Source organism: Mastomys coucha, unplaced genomic scaffold (assembly GCF_008632895.1).
Source record: "Mastomys coucha isolate ucsf_1 unplaced genomic scaffold, UCSF_Mcou_1 pScaffold7, whole genome shotgun sequence".
NCBI lineage: Eukaryota > Metazoa > Chordata > Mammalia > Rodentia > Muridae > Mastomys > Mastomys coucha.
In genome coordinates this window covers 50384511-50400160 of record NW_022196913.1, presented here as the reverse complement: position 1 = coordinate 50400160, position 15650 = coordinate 50384511, and the positions used below count along the sequence as shown (strand labels likewise).

At 44.6% G+C, this 15650-nt stretch overlaps 1 protein-coding gene across 13 annotated transcripts in view; it reads left to right on the top strand.

The window, feature by feature from the left end:
• Positions 1-15650, top strand: part of Atxn1 (ataxin 1) — a 423758-nt gene that overhangs the window by 268388 nt on the left and 139720 nt on the right. The window lies entirely within an intron of this gene.

Sequence of the window (15650 nt, the reverse complement as noted above, 5' to 3'; positions counted from 1 at the left end):
GGATTATCACTTAGCTGCTACTGGCACACATGATTTGGATTAGAGTCACTATCCTGGACCTGAAGGGAGTCCCCTGTCCCCTTTTTGACACTCCATTTAGGGGGTCAGCAGCTAGCTATAGGGATCTCAGAGCTGTCGTTGTGGTTTGTGGTTCATGTTCCTGGCTCTCCTGGTGATCTGTTTCTGTGCCTCAACTGTGTTGCCAGTTGTCATAGCAACTTGTTGGCTAGTGCTTCCCTAAAGGCAACCAAAGGAGTGGAAGTGGACCTGGGAGGCCTTGAGGGGGTCTGAATGGAGCTGACAGTCACCTGGCATGGAGGATTTTACATTTCCTTCGTCTGGGCCAGCCTCCAGGAGCAGGATGGCACTTACTTAGGTAAACCATGGAAGTGTCATTTACTGAAAATCAAACAGTACATGGCTGGCATAAGTACCTTCCCATGGAGAGTAGCAAGCCAGCTAATGGATCATCCAGGCAGTGTGTGGGATGTTTGGGGTCTCAATGTATTTGAGAATACATTTCATGTGTGTGTGTGTGTGTGTGTGTGTGTGTGTGTGTGTGTGAGAGAGAGAGAGAGAGAGAGAGAGAGAGACAGACAGACAGACAGACAGACAGACAGAGACAGAGACAGAGACAGAGACAGACAGAGAAAGAGAGAGAGAGAGAGAGGGAGAGAGGGAGGGAGGGAGAGAGGGAGAGAGAGAGAGAGAGAGAGAGAGAGAGAGAATTGGGTTAATGTTTTGTTGATAATCAGCACTAGTGTTCAAAGTTGGGGGTATAAGCTAGGAAGAACCAGAGGTTGGGAGATGGAGGAAGAATCAAGGGAACACCAAGCCACTGATTTTGCCTCCATTTCCTGTTGACGGGTCTGGCCTGAAAGCTCCCAGTGTAAGGAGAGCGTTCCTACTGGGCCCCCGTAATCCATCTCTGTGCCCAGCCCTGAGGCAGAACACTGCTTACCTTGTGTTCTGCCTTCCCAGTTCTCTCCTCCTCCCATTAGACCACAATGAACTGGCATCAAATGACGCCTGCCATTTTCTGACTTGGAACCAAACAAATAGAAAAATCCTAAAAGTCTGTGGCCTTATTTGACCTCACTTTAAAAAAACAAAAAAGGGGAGGTATGTGTGTGTGTGTGTGTGTGTGTGTGTGTGTGTGTGTGTGTGTGTGTCTTCTTGGTCTGTCTGCCTGCCTGTCTGACTGACTACCTGTCTGACTGTCTGTCTGTCTGACTGTCTGCCTGTCTATGCATGTGAGTGCCTGAACTTAGAGGCAGTTGTGAGCCTTCTGACATGGGTGCTGAGAACTTAACTCTGGTCCTCTGGAAGAGCAGCCAGCGCTCTTTTCCACAGAGTCACTGTTCCAGCCTACTTTGCCAACCTTTCTTTAAGTCTGAAACTAATTAGTCATGTGAAGTTCCATAACCATTTCTTTGTGTGTTGCAGGAAATATTAAAAATGATCACTCCACAAATTCTCCTGCCTGCTGGTCTGTGTTCCCACTCTAGTGCCAATACTGGCCGGCCACAACACTATGTCCTGGCAGGGTCCTGTTATTCTCTCCCAGCCAGCAAGGTCATCTCGCTTACATGCAGCGCCCCACACACCCCACAATCAGTTATCTATCGCCTAATTACCCAGTAGAAACATGACTCTTAAGGCTTAATTATCCAATCAGGTTTATGTATCAATAAGATCATAATTTACAAAATGCCAGCCAATACAATAACTTCAGAGCCAAATGATAAAGATAATGCTTTAACCCAATTATTCTAACCTTGTGAAAACCTTAGCTACTTGTGGTTGTTTAAACCACAAGGGGTCTAGATCATCTTCCTGTTGACTTTTTTGTTTGTTTGTTTTGCTTCTCTCTTGACTTCCGACCTCTCTCACTCCTAAACTTCTAGCTCCGCTTCTCTATTCCTGCCCAAGCACAGGCCTGTCACTGCCCTAATGTGATTAGACAGAGAAAATGCTGCAACATTTGTGTAAGCTTTGGCTGGTGAGTTTAGCTGACATTTTCCCTAGAGATGCCAAGGCACTTTTTATTTTTTAACTGAAGGTGGGCCTTTGTAAGGAGATGGAGAACCCAGGAAACCTGAGGAGGGGGTTGTCCTAGGGCATTTGAGATATGCAAGGGATACGGAAACCCATCTTACCTGTGTCTTCATTAGGACAGAGTTCCTCTGCTTTCAGAATTGTTTGTTCCTCTTAACGACCACAGTTGAGGCAAGTGTGTAACTCTGTTCACCATGGCAATGATGCTGGTGTGGATCTAACCAGGCAAGGCTAGCATCCCTCATGTACTCAGCGATTAATCAGACCCTCTTTCAGAACCAGAGGAGGGATAACTAATTTAATAAGACCTGAGACGTGAATCAAGAGAGATGATTTGGGTGAAAAGGGGAACTTGAAGGAAAAGCTGGCACTTTCATAGTTTAACTGTTTTCTGTGAAGTAACATCACGGACTGGGAAGTAGCTCAGCTGGTGGAAAGCTTCTCTTAGCACGTCAAAGCCCCATGCTTCAGCCCCAGCACTGCTTACCCGGGTATGGTGGTACAGGTCTGTAATCCCAGGACTTAGGAAGTAGGACCAGGAAGATCCCAAGTTCAAGGTTATCTTTGGCTACATGGGACCCCATTTCAAAATGAATAAAGAAGAGAGAGGTCAAGTAAAACAGGTTTGTTAGACAGTGTGCAGCATGCCCCGCTTACTCATTATTCCAAGTGATTAACATAATAGAAGACACTTTGTGTACCTGGAATAATAATATCTCTTAAAGTGCAGTTCTGTACTATAGAAGGGGTGGTTTTTAAAGATGATTCTATAATTCCTAATTGCATACTTTGTGTAAGTACTCATTATCATTAATGGCTCACTAGCATAAAGACAGCTCCTTCATGTTGACATGATCCAGAAATACAATGACTGTGAGTGACATTTCAGTTAGAAGACAACAATATCCAGATTTGATGATAGCTCCTTATTTGAAACATGTGTGTGTGTGTGTGTGTGTGAGAGAGAGAGAGAGAGAGAGAGAGAGAGAGACAGAGACAGAGACAGAGAGACAGACAGAGACAGAGACAGAGACAAAGAGGTGGGGGAAGGGATCCATTCCCTCTGTCTACAATGTGGGTTTTAAGGGATCCACTCCCTCCTTCTACAATGTGGGTTTTAAGGGGACTGAACATAGGTCATCCAGATTGGCAGCAAGCATCTTTCCCTGATGGGCCATCTGCTGACCCTGGTGGTTGTTATTATTAAAAAATAATTTGGTGTGGTCAGTGATGACCAACTTAAGGCTTTATACATTTCACAACCTGTCTAAACATACAGTAGGCAGAGACCCCTTTAGAACAAGCCTGTCACCTCTTCTTTCTCGACTCCTCACTATAGACCACGTGGGTATATGAATTAAATGACTGAGGATGGGGTGCCCTGGATCTCATCTCACAGGACAGATCTCAGACCAAGATGGTGTAGTTAGAGTTTCCTTCCCACCCCTTCTCTCTTCGAGACCATGAACAAGCTACCTGCGTATTGCTTTGTTTCCCTGTCTTCCAAAGACTGCCATTACCACATCAGATCCAGTGGACTCTTTGTGGCCCAGGAGTGAGAGAATCTGTCAGAATTATCTGTGTGTATAAGCTGAGGACACTTGGAATTTTAGGTGAATTTTTGGTATTAGTCAAACCGAAAGGTACAGTGAGGAAATGTGATAGTTTTACCTATATAAAGCATAGGGAGATTCCCAGTAACTATAAGTATGAGTGGAACTGTGAAACGGAAGCACATGATGATACATGTGATGTTGTTAACAGATCTAGGTAGCAGTATAGAAAAAAATGCCTAAAATCGATGCTCTGGTATTAAAGACAGGAGAAAGCCTGAAGACAAAGATCTGTATTCTTTGGTGTTACTCAAGCAAATATTGACTGAGTGTTTGCAAAAGCTGGGCATCCACAACAGCTAAGGAGTTTTTGATCACTAGGGATAGAAATAAGAAAATAAACAACTCCTTATACCATGAGCAGAGTTCTCCCAATGGTATCTTCAGCATCCTATAGATGCAAACCAGCATGGCATCTTCTGGGATCAAGCCTTTATCCTCACACCTGAGGTATGATTAGATGTCACCCATAACACTAGGGGGTAGCAGTCAGCATATACCATGTGACAAGTGATTCCAACAGGTCATGTCTTCCAACAACATACTGTATTGTGATTCTGCAAGTCACTTGGGCTTTTCTGTTCTGTGCTAGCTAGGCTGAGATGTGTTAGTCTAGAATCGTTGTTAGAAAGTTCCACAGGCTATAAGAACAGGGCATCTTGAGTTTGTGCAGCTTGTTTTCACTCTGGGCTGTCTCTTACCCTCTGGTAAGCTAGTCCGAGTTCCTGCTTACCCCCTCCTCCCTCTCCCTTTCTTGATTCTCCCTTGTGTGTGTTTTGTTTGTAGTTGTTTATTTTCTGAGATGACATCTTACTCAGTAGCCCAGGCTGGCCCAGAATCCATAGCAATCCTTCTGCCTCAACTACTCAAGTGCTAGGATGGCAGGTGGTAAGGCACCATGCTCAGCTAAGACTGAGTTTCTCCATACTGCAATCCCAGGCATCCTAAGAGGAATAAAAGAGAGAAAAATCTCGCTCACATGTTCTTTCATGTGTGGCCACAAAGAGCAAATTACTTAGTAGGTTCAACTCAGCAGGTCTAGCTTTCTCTGGCTCTACTCACAGAGAAAAAATGTGCAAAGCTCAGTGCAAGAAGACATGGCATGTTGGAAAGTTTCAGCAGTTCAGGAGTGGCTAGACAAACGCATGTGAGAAATGTCAAAGGAGATTGGATCATAAGGTCACCTTTTAGGAGTAGTATGTATGTATGTATGTATGTATGTATGTATGTATGTATATGTACTTGAGACAGGGTCTTGCTCTGTAGCCCTGGCTTGCCCAGAGCTCACTAATCCCCTGTGTAGACCAGCCTGGCCTAAAATTTGGTGGTGATTCGTCTGCCTTCACCTCACAAATGCTAGTGTTTCAGGACTGAACCACCACGCCTGGCTTATAGCATATCTCAAATACAGGCGAATAGCCACTTAAAGCTTTTACACAGGATGCTAACATGATTGGCAGGGTACCTAGCAATGCAAAGCCTGAAAATACTTAGCATCATCCCCAGAAAGCCAGCCCAAGAATGGCTAAGAGCAAACAGGACTAGCAAGAATCAGAGGTGGTACCGAGCTCCCAAGCACGTTTGAAACAATACAACCAGAAGAGAGGTTGGGAGTTCTCCAAAGCACAGCAGAGAGCTACAAGCTCTGGACCTGCCCACAGTCTGATCTGAGGGGAAGACTGGAGCATGGGGAAGGGCTTGGCCCAGCTCTTACCAAATCGCACAGACCCTTGTTGACTATAGATTGTCAACAGAACCCAAGGAAGTAATGGCTCAAAGATGCTCTTCAAATGTGACTGCCTATATTATTACTGTCACAGGTCAGTCCAGCTGACTACCCTTCTCCTTCCAACATACTTTTCTCTCTTATGCTCAAAATAGGCAGTGTGCCCCAAGTAGCCTGAGGCCTCTCTCAAAAAAAAAAAAAAAAAAATCTCCCTAAACTTGGATTGGACCAGTGTTCACCCACTCATTTCCAAATATGACCCATAATATACATTTCAGTGTTAGCTCTTAAACATACTAGAATGGAAATGAGTGTTTCATTTCACTAAATTCAAATCCAAAAGTGAGAGTGAGAATAACCTGCGGTTTCTGTAAGTATAGTCTGGGACTCTGAAACTTGTGTGATCCTGGCCAGGTGGGAATCTCAGGCTCTTTCTCAGTTCGCTGTGTTATAACTCCAGTGTGTAAAATGCGATGGAGAAAAATGGGGAGGGCCCCTACATGTGCATGAAATACAGAATTCACCATATTTCTTGGTGGCTTTATTTTTTTTTTTCTGCTTAAAAAGAGGAAATGTAGAGCCATGCAAATGGCCTGTGGCTCCTGCTTTCTCCCACTTAGGTCTCAATATTTACTATGAGAGAAGCCAGGGAGCCCTAGGGCCAGGATAGGGTCCTCTAGAATGGAGCAGGCCACTTGATTAGCTCAGATTCAAATGTTTTTCCACTTGCTTGAAAAGGCTTTTAAAAAGATCACCTGGTGAGATGGGTCATCTTTATCTTCTGATCACTGATGGGAAGGGGAGTACTACTTTGTGTGCCCTAGGGGCAGGGGCTGGTGGGGATAAGGTGTGGCTGGAGGTTCGGCACCTCTACCTGCTGCTTCCTGAATGGGATACCTCATCAACAACAGAGCTTGAAAAGTTCCTGGGTACAGTCCCAGCCCACAGGCATCCTTTACTGCTGAGCAACATAGCAAGCATTTTAGACATTTTTATCAGAGTCTCAGTGAAAGCCTTATGTAGAGAACTGATAAAGAAATGTGATAAGGGGTAAATCCCTCTCCTAATTTCAAGTGCCCAAATATGGAGAGCTTCATGCTCAAGTGAACTGGAAAGAAAAACAAGGAATGACTTGGAATGCCGATTCTGCTTATTTGCTTTAATAGCAGGCCCGATGCATAAACATTGACTCATTGCCCTCTATACGGAAAGGAAGAAAGGGTTTGTCATGCTCACTTCGTTCTGGCTTTCAGAACAGCACATGGAAGCAAGGCCAGGGGGATAAAGGAGCTTGGCATTGTAGGGGACTGGAGAAACTGCCACTTTTGTGTTTCCTGTTGCTGCTCAAACATGAAAACTCACGTGGCATTTCACAAATGAGGTTAGCAACTGGAGAAGCTACTCCAGAGGGCATGGATCTGTGCAGAGGGACATGGGATCTTGCGATTGGAAGACCAGCGATGGAGTCCACTGCGTGTGTGTTGTTACACTGAGCTACTGCTCTAGCTAGTCTTCCTCACTTGCCCATCCCGCCTGCTACCTTCAGTACTGGGACCCTGCTAAATACCTCCTGATACTTGATTCCTTAGAAGATGACATACATTTATGTCTGAAAGAGTAAGATTTTGCATAGAGCCACACTTGATGGCCTCCTTGATTGTTTATGGAATAGTCATCATAATTCAACAGACCAGTATGAGATTGATGAATGCCCATTAAGTATTGTGTGTGTCTTATAAAGGAAGATAGGTTGCCTTATGACCTCACCCTTCTGATGCAAATTCTCTGGGTATAACAACAGTGAATTCTCCCTTCTCTCATGTACACACAAGTACATACACACATGCATCATGATCCAGACATTCTCTGCGGAAGCCCTCGTGGCTGCAGAGAGCTGAGAAAACACCAAGGAACAAGACAATTTGTGTTCAGTAGGCTTCCTAGTCTCTCTCTGCTCTCTGGACACAATGGCACAGTCATGAGCTATGACTTTTTTAACCTATCCAGTCTGTTTATCCTGTTATATCATTGGAGAATTAGATTTCTTGGATATTTTTGTTTGTTCTTTTTTTTCTTTGAGATAGTCTCATGTAGCCCAGGCTAACTTCTAATTTACTAGGTAGCCAAGGATGGCCCTGAACTCTTGATCCTCTTGTTCCTACATTCCGAGTACTAAGATTATAGGATGTACTTACTGTCCTGCCTGGCTACTTTTTTTTTTTGTTGTTATTGTTTTTGTTTTCGAGACAGGGTTTCTCTGTGTAGCCCTGGCTGTCCTGGAACTCACTCTGTAGACCAGGCTAGCTTCAAACTCAGAAATCCACCTGCCTCTGCCTCCCAAATGCTGGGATTAAAGGTGTGTACCACCACTGCCTGGCTACATTTCATTTCTTTAAACCTAACCTCTGAACATAGATAGACACTTCAGGTACCACCCAAACTATATTATTTATTCTTTCTTGGCCTTAAGTTATTTGCATAGTTCTGTTTATAAAGCTGAAAACTCAGTGCTGGAGAGATAGCTTAGTGGTTAAGAGCACTGTTGGCTCTTCCAAGATCTGGAGTTCAATCACCAGAAACCACATGGTGGCTCATAATCATCTACAGTGTGATCTGATGCCCTCTTCTGGCATCTAAGTGTACATGCAGATAGGGGACTCATACATTAAATAAGTAAATCTTAAAAAAAAAAAAAAAGGAAAAAAAATCCCTGAAACTCAAAATTAGTTTCTGTTGTTAAATTGTGTTGTTGTAGTTGGATTGCTTTAGTGGAATGTGCTACTTCTCTGACAAGCCCCTTCTCAAGTCTTTAGTTATCATTTTTGTTGTCTTGAGAGGAGGCTTTCAGTGAGAAGGGAATGCTTTAGAACGAGAGAACAGAACCATGCCTATACTGTACCCAGAGGTTGTCTGTGAAATGCGGAATGTTTCAAAGTCGAATAGTTTGATTTCAAGGCATCCATCCCTTGTGACTCCTCGGTAGACATTACTTTTCTTTCCCTTTCCAGTCACATCTGGCCTCTGTCAATCTTATAATGTGATAGAAAACATTTAACAAGTTTCTGTCTCTGCCATTTTTAAGTCTGCAGTTCAGTGGCATTGATGGTGCTTCTTCCTTTCATCCACTTATCAGTCCACCCACCCACCCATCCATCCATCCATCCTCCCATCTGCCCATCCATCCTCCCATCTATCCATCCATCCATCCTCCCATCTACCTTCCCATCCATCCATCCATCCATCCATTCATCCATCCATCCTCCCATCTGTCCATCCATCCTCCCATCTATCCATCCATCCATCCATCCATCCATCCATCCATCCATCCATCAATCCACCCTCCTATTCATCCATCCACCTATCTATCCATCTAGACCCTTTTTTTCTCTTTGAAAATTGAATCTGGGGTCATCAAGATGGCTCAATGGGTAAATAGGCTTGCCACTAAGTCTCATGACCTGAGTTTAATCTACATGGTGGAAGAAGAGAACTGATTCCTATGTGTTATCTCTAACCCTCACACAGGTATTGTGGCACATGTGTATGCATGCACATACGCACACCACAAATGCATAAGATAATAATTAAAAACTCACAAAATCTTCCTGAATCAGGACCCATAGAGCAATAACTCACTGTCCTTCCCTCATCAAGTTCCTTGAAGCCATTTTCCCCCTTTATAATACTGCCAACTCTAAGTTCCTCATGTGATTAGACTCCTACAGTTTTTGTCCTTCTGTGACTGGTGGTTTCACTTAGCACAATGTTTTCAAGTTCCACCCACATTGCACATATATCAAAGTTCCTTTTTAAGGTTAAATATTATTCCATTGTATAGATAGCCCACATTTGATGTAACCACATATCCATCAATGGACACCTGAATACTTCCATCTTTGGGCTATTGTGAACAATGTTGCTGTGAATCTGGGTGTGCTAGGCTCCTCACAACTTTGTGTTTTGTAAGACACAAATGCTCCAAAGAGGCATACAACTGTTTTTAGAGAGAACAGTAGACAGATTTTCTATCTAGTAGTGCTATTTGAAGTTTCTTCTTTGGCGACCTCCTGCCTGTGACCTGAAAAGCTCCAGACAGCATTCAGTCCCCAAATATAAAACAAAATTGTCAACTTGTTTTCTATAAAAGTGCAAATGCTTCCAGGGCAGAGGCCATAGATGTCCTATGAGCACCATGTTGTGCATGTGCTTAGTGGGACCTGTCTTGTCCTGCTCGGCCCAGTTCCTGGCCGCTTGCCCCCTGTTGCTGCCTAGGACCTGTTTATTTTTTGCTTCTCCTAATAGAATGGAAGCTTTCTGGCAGCTGGTCATGGTGGGACAGAAAAGGAGTGTAGCTCAGCTATCATTCTTGCTGCTTCCTTTCAGAAGAGGCATTGCTGAGTCAGCTTGTGTCCCAAAGGAACATGACAAGTCTGAAAACATTCTCTGTGGGATTCCCTGAGAATCTCAGAATTGCTCTCAGTATCAGTGCCCCCATGGTCAGGCATGGCCATTCTGGAAGTGCACAGCCATGGTCAGGCACATGTTATCTTAGTTCACTATCTCTGCATGCCCTCTTAGAAAGGGGAAATGCTTTGTGCTGGCTTACAGTTGGGTACCCGATGGTCTACTGGAAGCTCAGAGCCCAGGGACAGCATGCTTTATCACTGGCTTGGTGACCGCCCAGTAGTCCCACAGTGCAGGGGCTGCCATGGAAACAGCAGTCACTCTTAGAACAACTTGATGCTAAGTCCCCTTTCTGAGGTAACTTGTCCTGAGCCTCCAGCTCCAGTGCTGCTGCTGCTGCTATGGCTAAAATCTGACAGGTTTTTATTCCTCTTATTGTGACTTTAAGTGCTGTTTTGATGATTTTCGCTACAACTCCCCTGTGTAAAGGGTGAGAAGAGGTGCAGAATATTCACTGGACAGGTGATGGAGGCAGACACAGGATGCTTTTCACCAAGAGTACATTCACGTTTTATACAGATAAGAAAAACAGAGATAAGTGGACTTCTCAGACATTCTTTTATCCCTCTTTGAGGCAATACCTCAGCCACTTCCCCAGCTAACCAGGTTCAACGGGGCTCTTAACAGGTAATAGAGTTTAAAGTTTACTGCCTGAAGTTTATCCTTCTCATATCCTGGACAAGACGATAAAACTGAAAGTGCTGGGATGATGCAGGAACTCTGGTAAATAGCTAAAGGGGATTCATGCCAATAAAAAGGGAGAATTAAAGGCAAATGGCCATGGCAGAAGGTACTTTCTGAAGCAGATTGTAAGGTGAACTTGTGTCACAGGGAAACTGAGAAACAAGTGTTTTTTCAGTCCTGCCCTCCATACTCCAAGGACTACCGTGCTTCTTGGGCTGCATTTATCCAATCAAGCATCAGAACCCAGCATTGACAGTTGGACTACTCTCTCATCTGGTGAACTGGTAGGTCCTGGCTGTCCAGTCATTCCAGTCCATGCTACTTCGACCTGTGAAGTGAATGGTTGATATCATGAGATGTTTTTATATATCTGTGCATTTAATGGTATTTGTAGCCTGGATATTATTTTTTTTAATAATAGATGAACCAAGAAACCTCCCTGGAAGCAAGGAGGGTAGAGGCTAGCTGCGTGTTGGGGGTTGGCCTCTCTCCCCAAGGCGTTTTGTGTGGTTTTTTTTTTTTGCTTTGCTTCTGTTCCAGCCATTACTTCAGATGACTTTAGCTGTTTGGAATTTCCATGCCTTTTCCCCCTTATGCTTCAGGATGTGGCTGTTGAAGTCATTTCTGTAATGAGAGGCTTCACCATGCTGATCTAAGACAGACTTTAGCTTCTGTGTCAGGCACTAGCTGGGCCCCGTCCCTAACAAGGAGGATGCTATTAGAAACTCGAGTTATGGAGGTGGAAAGACATTGTTCTCATGGAAAGAAATTAGCCTTTCAATTGGAGATTTTGGAGTAGCATGATGCGGAATTAGAGAAATATAAACCAGGACTCTAAATGAACCACCATGCTGTTGGTACAGTAAACAGTCACCACTATTAGCATGTGAGTGTGTTCCCCCTGCAAGGTGCCTCCTGCCTGACTTGGTCTCTCTGGGCTCTCTTAATCTCCCTCCTTTGTCCCTCTTCCCCTCTTTACTTTTTCTTCCTTCCTTCTTTCCTTCCTTTTCTTGCCTCCTCCACCCTTGTCCTTCTTCCTCTTTTCTACCCTCTCCATCCACCCTTTTCTCATTCTCTCTTTTTCTTTCTCCCTTTTCTTCCTTCCATCCTCCCCTTTTGTGTTGTGCCAGCAGGATCTCACTCTGTAGCCCAAGCTAGCCTAAAACCCTGAGTAGCCCACATTGGCCTTGTATTCCAGGAGATCCTCCTGACTCAGCTTCATAAGTCCTGGAGGAGAGGCATGGGTCACACCTCTGGGTACATAATATTCTCTCCTTCCACCATGTGGATTGAACTCAGGGCATGAGACTTAGTGGCAAGCATAAACCCACTGAGCCATCTGGGTGACCCCAGATTCAATTTTCAAAGAGAAAGGAAGTCTAGATGGATAGACAGATGGATGGATGGATAGATGGATAGATAGATGGTGGATGATGGATGGATGGATGGATGGATGGATGGATGGATGGGGGGATAGACAGATGGATGGATGGATGGGGGGATAGACAGATGGATGGATGGATGGATGGGAGGATGGATGGATAGATGGATGGATGGGAGGATAGACAGATGGATGGGTGGATGGGTGGATGGGAAGATGGATGGATGGGTGGATGGATGGATGGATGAGTGGGTGGGTGGATGAGTGGGTGGACATGAACAAATGAGTTCATAGGACTTTGCAGAAATGGGATTCCGCTCACTGAACTTCTCTGAGCCTTCTTTCCTCACACAGAAGCATGTCAACTATGCTGACAAATGTAATCTTTAAAATCTTTGTGGTGGCTCATGTTCCAGTGCTTGGTATAAAAGTGAAAGTTTTTCAACTTTGCTCATAGTATGTGTTCCCCAATACCTTATTAGTCTTTTCTATGCTTTGCTGGTATCCACTGTATGACCCCCTCCCAACAGTGACTCAATAACAAACTTGAACTGTGCAAAACCTAGAGACCTCTGAGAGCCTGGCTGTTGGATATTTTCTTCAGACTTGTGACTTTTTCTTCCTTCCTTCTTTCCTTCCTTTTTTTTTTTTGCCTCCCTCCACCCTTGTCCTTCTTCCTCTTTCCTTCCCCTCCATCCACCCTTTTCTCATCCTCTCTTTCTCTTCTCCCTGTTTTCCTTCCATCCTCCCCTTTGCTGTGCCTGCTATCTTCAATCTGTCTTTCATATCTTGTCTCTTTGCTTGTGGCAGGGTCTTATGTTGCCTCACTCTTATGTAGGCTGATCTCAGACTCAATCTACAGCTAAGGCTAGCTTTAAGAACTTGTCCTCCTGTGTCCACCTCCCAGATGCTATGCGTATAGGTCTATGCCATTGTGCCTGGCCCATCACCGGTGTCCTGGAAATGTCACTTTCCTGAGTGCCCCCTATAGCTGCTGTACCTTCTCTCCATGCTGATGGCTCTAGGTATCTGTGGTTGCCTCTCAGTCTCAGGCAGCATGGGCACTTTGGATTCCTTTACAAACGTTCCCAGCTGTCTAGAATGAAATCACTCACTTTTCAAGAGTCCACCTTAGACTCCTGATCACAGCTTCCCTTTGGCACATCTGCCAGCACCGTCAGGTCTTGAAGTTTTTATCTTCCAGTCAAGTATGCTTCCCCCACCACACCTCCCAGAGCATGCTATCTATCCAGGCCCTTGTCTGTGAATCACACTCAGGTCTCAATGCATGGCCAGCAAACCCTTGTCTTCTCATCTTTACACCTGGCTGGGACTCATCTTTATGGACTCTTTCTTGATTAATTCCACTTGGCTTTGTCTTGTAGCTGGAAGAACAAAAACTCAAAGCAGCTAACAGTGCAGGTTGTTCATTCTTTTTTAATTAATAAGCTTTAAATGTTTTTAGGATGAGTTCAGACTTATAGGAAAGTTAATTGGAAAGTACCAAGAGTTCCTACTGTCCTGGCTTCCTTCTCCCAGGACAGGCAGCATCTCTTCTTATTAATACCCTACAGCGTATGCTTGTTGTGATGGGTGGCTCGATACTGATCTCCTGTTACTAACCGAAAGCCATAGCTTACCTCTGAGCTTGCTTATTTTATACTCTCTACTTGGACAAATGTTTCTCATATCTCGTACAGACGAGTTTAACTACTAGAAGACTCCCTATGGTCAGCCTATTTATCCTTCCTGATCTTGAAACCCACCATCTTCTTGCTGTACCCACTGATGTTTTTTCTTGGTGGCTTTTGTATCCACCCACCCCTATTACAGCCCTAGTGTTGCAGGCATAGGCAATAAAAACTCGACTGGTTTCATTTTTTTAAGATTTATTTGTTTATACATATGAGTACTCTATTTTCATGTAAGCTTGCATGGTGGAAGAGGGCATCAGATCCCATTACAGATGGTTGTAAGTTACCATGTGGTTGCTGAGAATTGAACTCTTCCTCTGGAAGAGCAGCCAGTGCTCTTAACCACTGAGCCATCTCTCCAGGCTGCCTCCCGTGCCTGGGTTTTTACATGTGTTGTTAACTCAGGTCCTCATGCTTGTATAGCAGGCTCTCTTAGCCACTGAGCCATCTCCCTGACCCTGACAGCAACCTTTTAACAGGAACAGATGTTTTTAAAAAATCTTGTGCCAGGGCCAACTGCGATGTCTCTGCGGGCAAAGATAGCTACCAAGATAGATGACCTGAGTTCATTTCCAGAACCCACATGGTAGAAAGAGGGAACCAGCTACCACAGGTTGTCATGGGCTTTTTACACACACATTCTGGTATGTGTGCATGCGCACACATAAGCATACACACACAGAGAATAAATAAATACATAAATGTAGTCACTTTTAAATCTTATGCTGGTGGGGATAGTAAGAGGGTCAGCAATGTTCCTCCTTTTATACCCTGTCATTTGATTTCCTGTCCAGATAGAGGCTATCTATCTATTTGCTATAGTTTACTTACTGTTTGCCTCCTGTGATGCTGGGAATAGATGCCAGGGCCTTGTGCATGCTTCCCAAGCACTGCGTTGCCAGACATCCCTGGTGCTCTGACCAGAGACCCAGATAGAATCAAGGCACACAGAGTCTGCCCCAGTTTAGCCTGATGAATGTACTCTTACTCTAATGACAGGACTGAGAAAAGCGTGCTCTCCCACAAGATACAGTTCTTACAGAATCAGGGTTGTTTTGTAATCTGGACACCACCTAGTAATCGCTGTATTTATTAAAACTCCAGACACTAGATGCCAGTAATACACACAGCTCCTCGAGAGAACCTCACCCTTCCCTCAGCAGGCTCAGAGTCCTAACTCTGATGCTCGCCCCTTCCTCTCCCACCAAAGTCTAGTAGTTCCCTCTGTGGCTGTCACTGAATGTTGCTGGCGTAGGGAAGCTTCTGGTTTGCTCATTAGCCACATCACAAGCTCATGAGTTAAAGGCAAAAGGAAAAGGAATCTAGGTGACTGGGTGCGGGGAGGGGGGGACTCCCTGGGGAGTGGGGGTGACTTCAGAAACAGAGTGATGCTACCCAGAATCTTTCTCTTCCTTTATTTTTCTCTGCCACTCCCCCACTCCGCATACACTGGAGATTGATTCCAGGGCCTTATACATGCTAGGTGAATGCTCTACCACTGGCTGCCTCTAGACAGACAGACAGACAGATGGACAGATGGACAGACGGACAGATGGACAGACAGACAGATGGACAGACACATGGAGCACTAGCCCTTTTTTAGTTTAATTTTGAGACGGTGTCTAAGTATTCAGACTGGCCTGGGGCTCACTCTACATCCCAGGCAGAGTTTAAACTAGCAGTCTTCCCATCTCAGCCTCATTGCTTAGGACCACAGACCTGCTGCTTCCAGGCTGAGTGAGAACCTTTTCGCTACGTAGAGGAAGCCTGTCTTTGTATCTTCAGCCTCTCAGGCAGAGTAAGAAAGGCTAAAGATAGAATATGGGAGGGGGGGGTGCCAACCTTTTGACCTTTCAAACAACCACATTTCAGTTCATCTTGTTCCTGTGTGCCTGGAAGAGGGGAAGATGGAGAAGGAGGGAGTGTGAACTCTAATTACAAACCTCATGCTTCTTTCAACTATACTATTTTCAATCCTATATAATTTGTACAGCTGACGTGTGGTAAGTGCTTGCTTTGCCGTGTGAAAA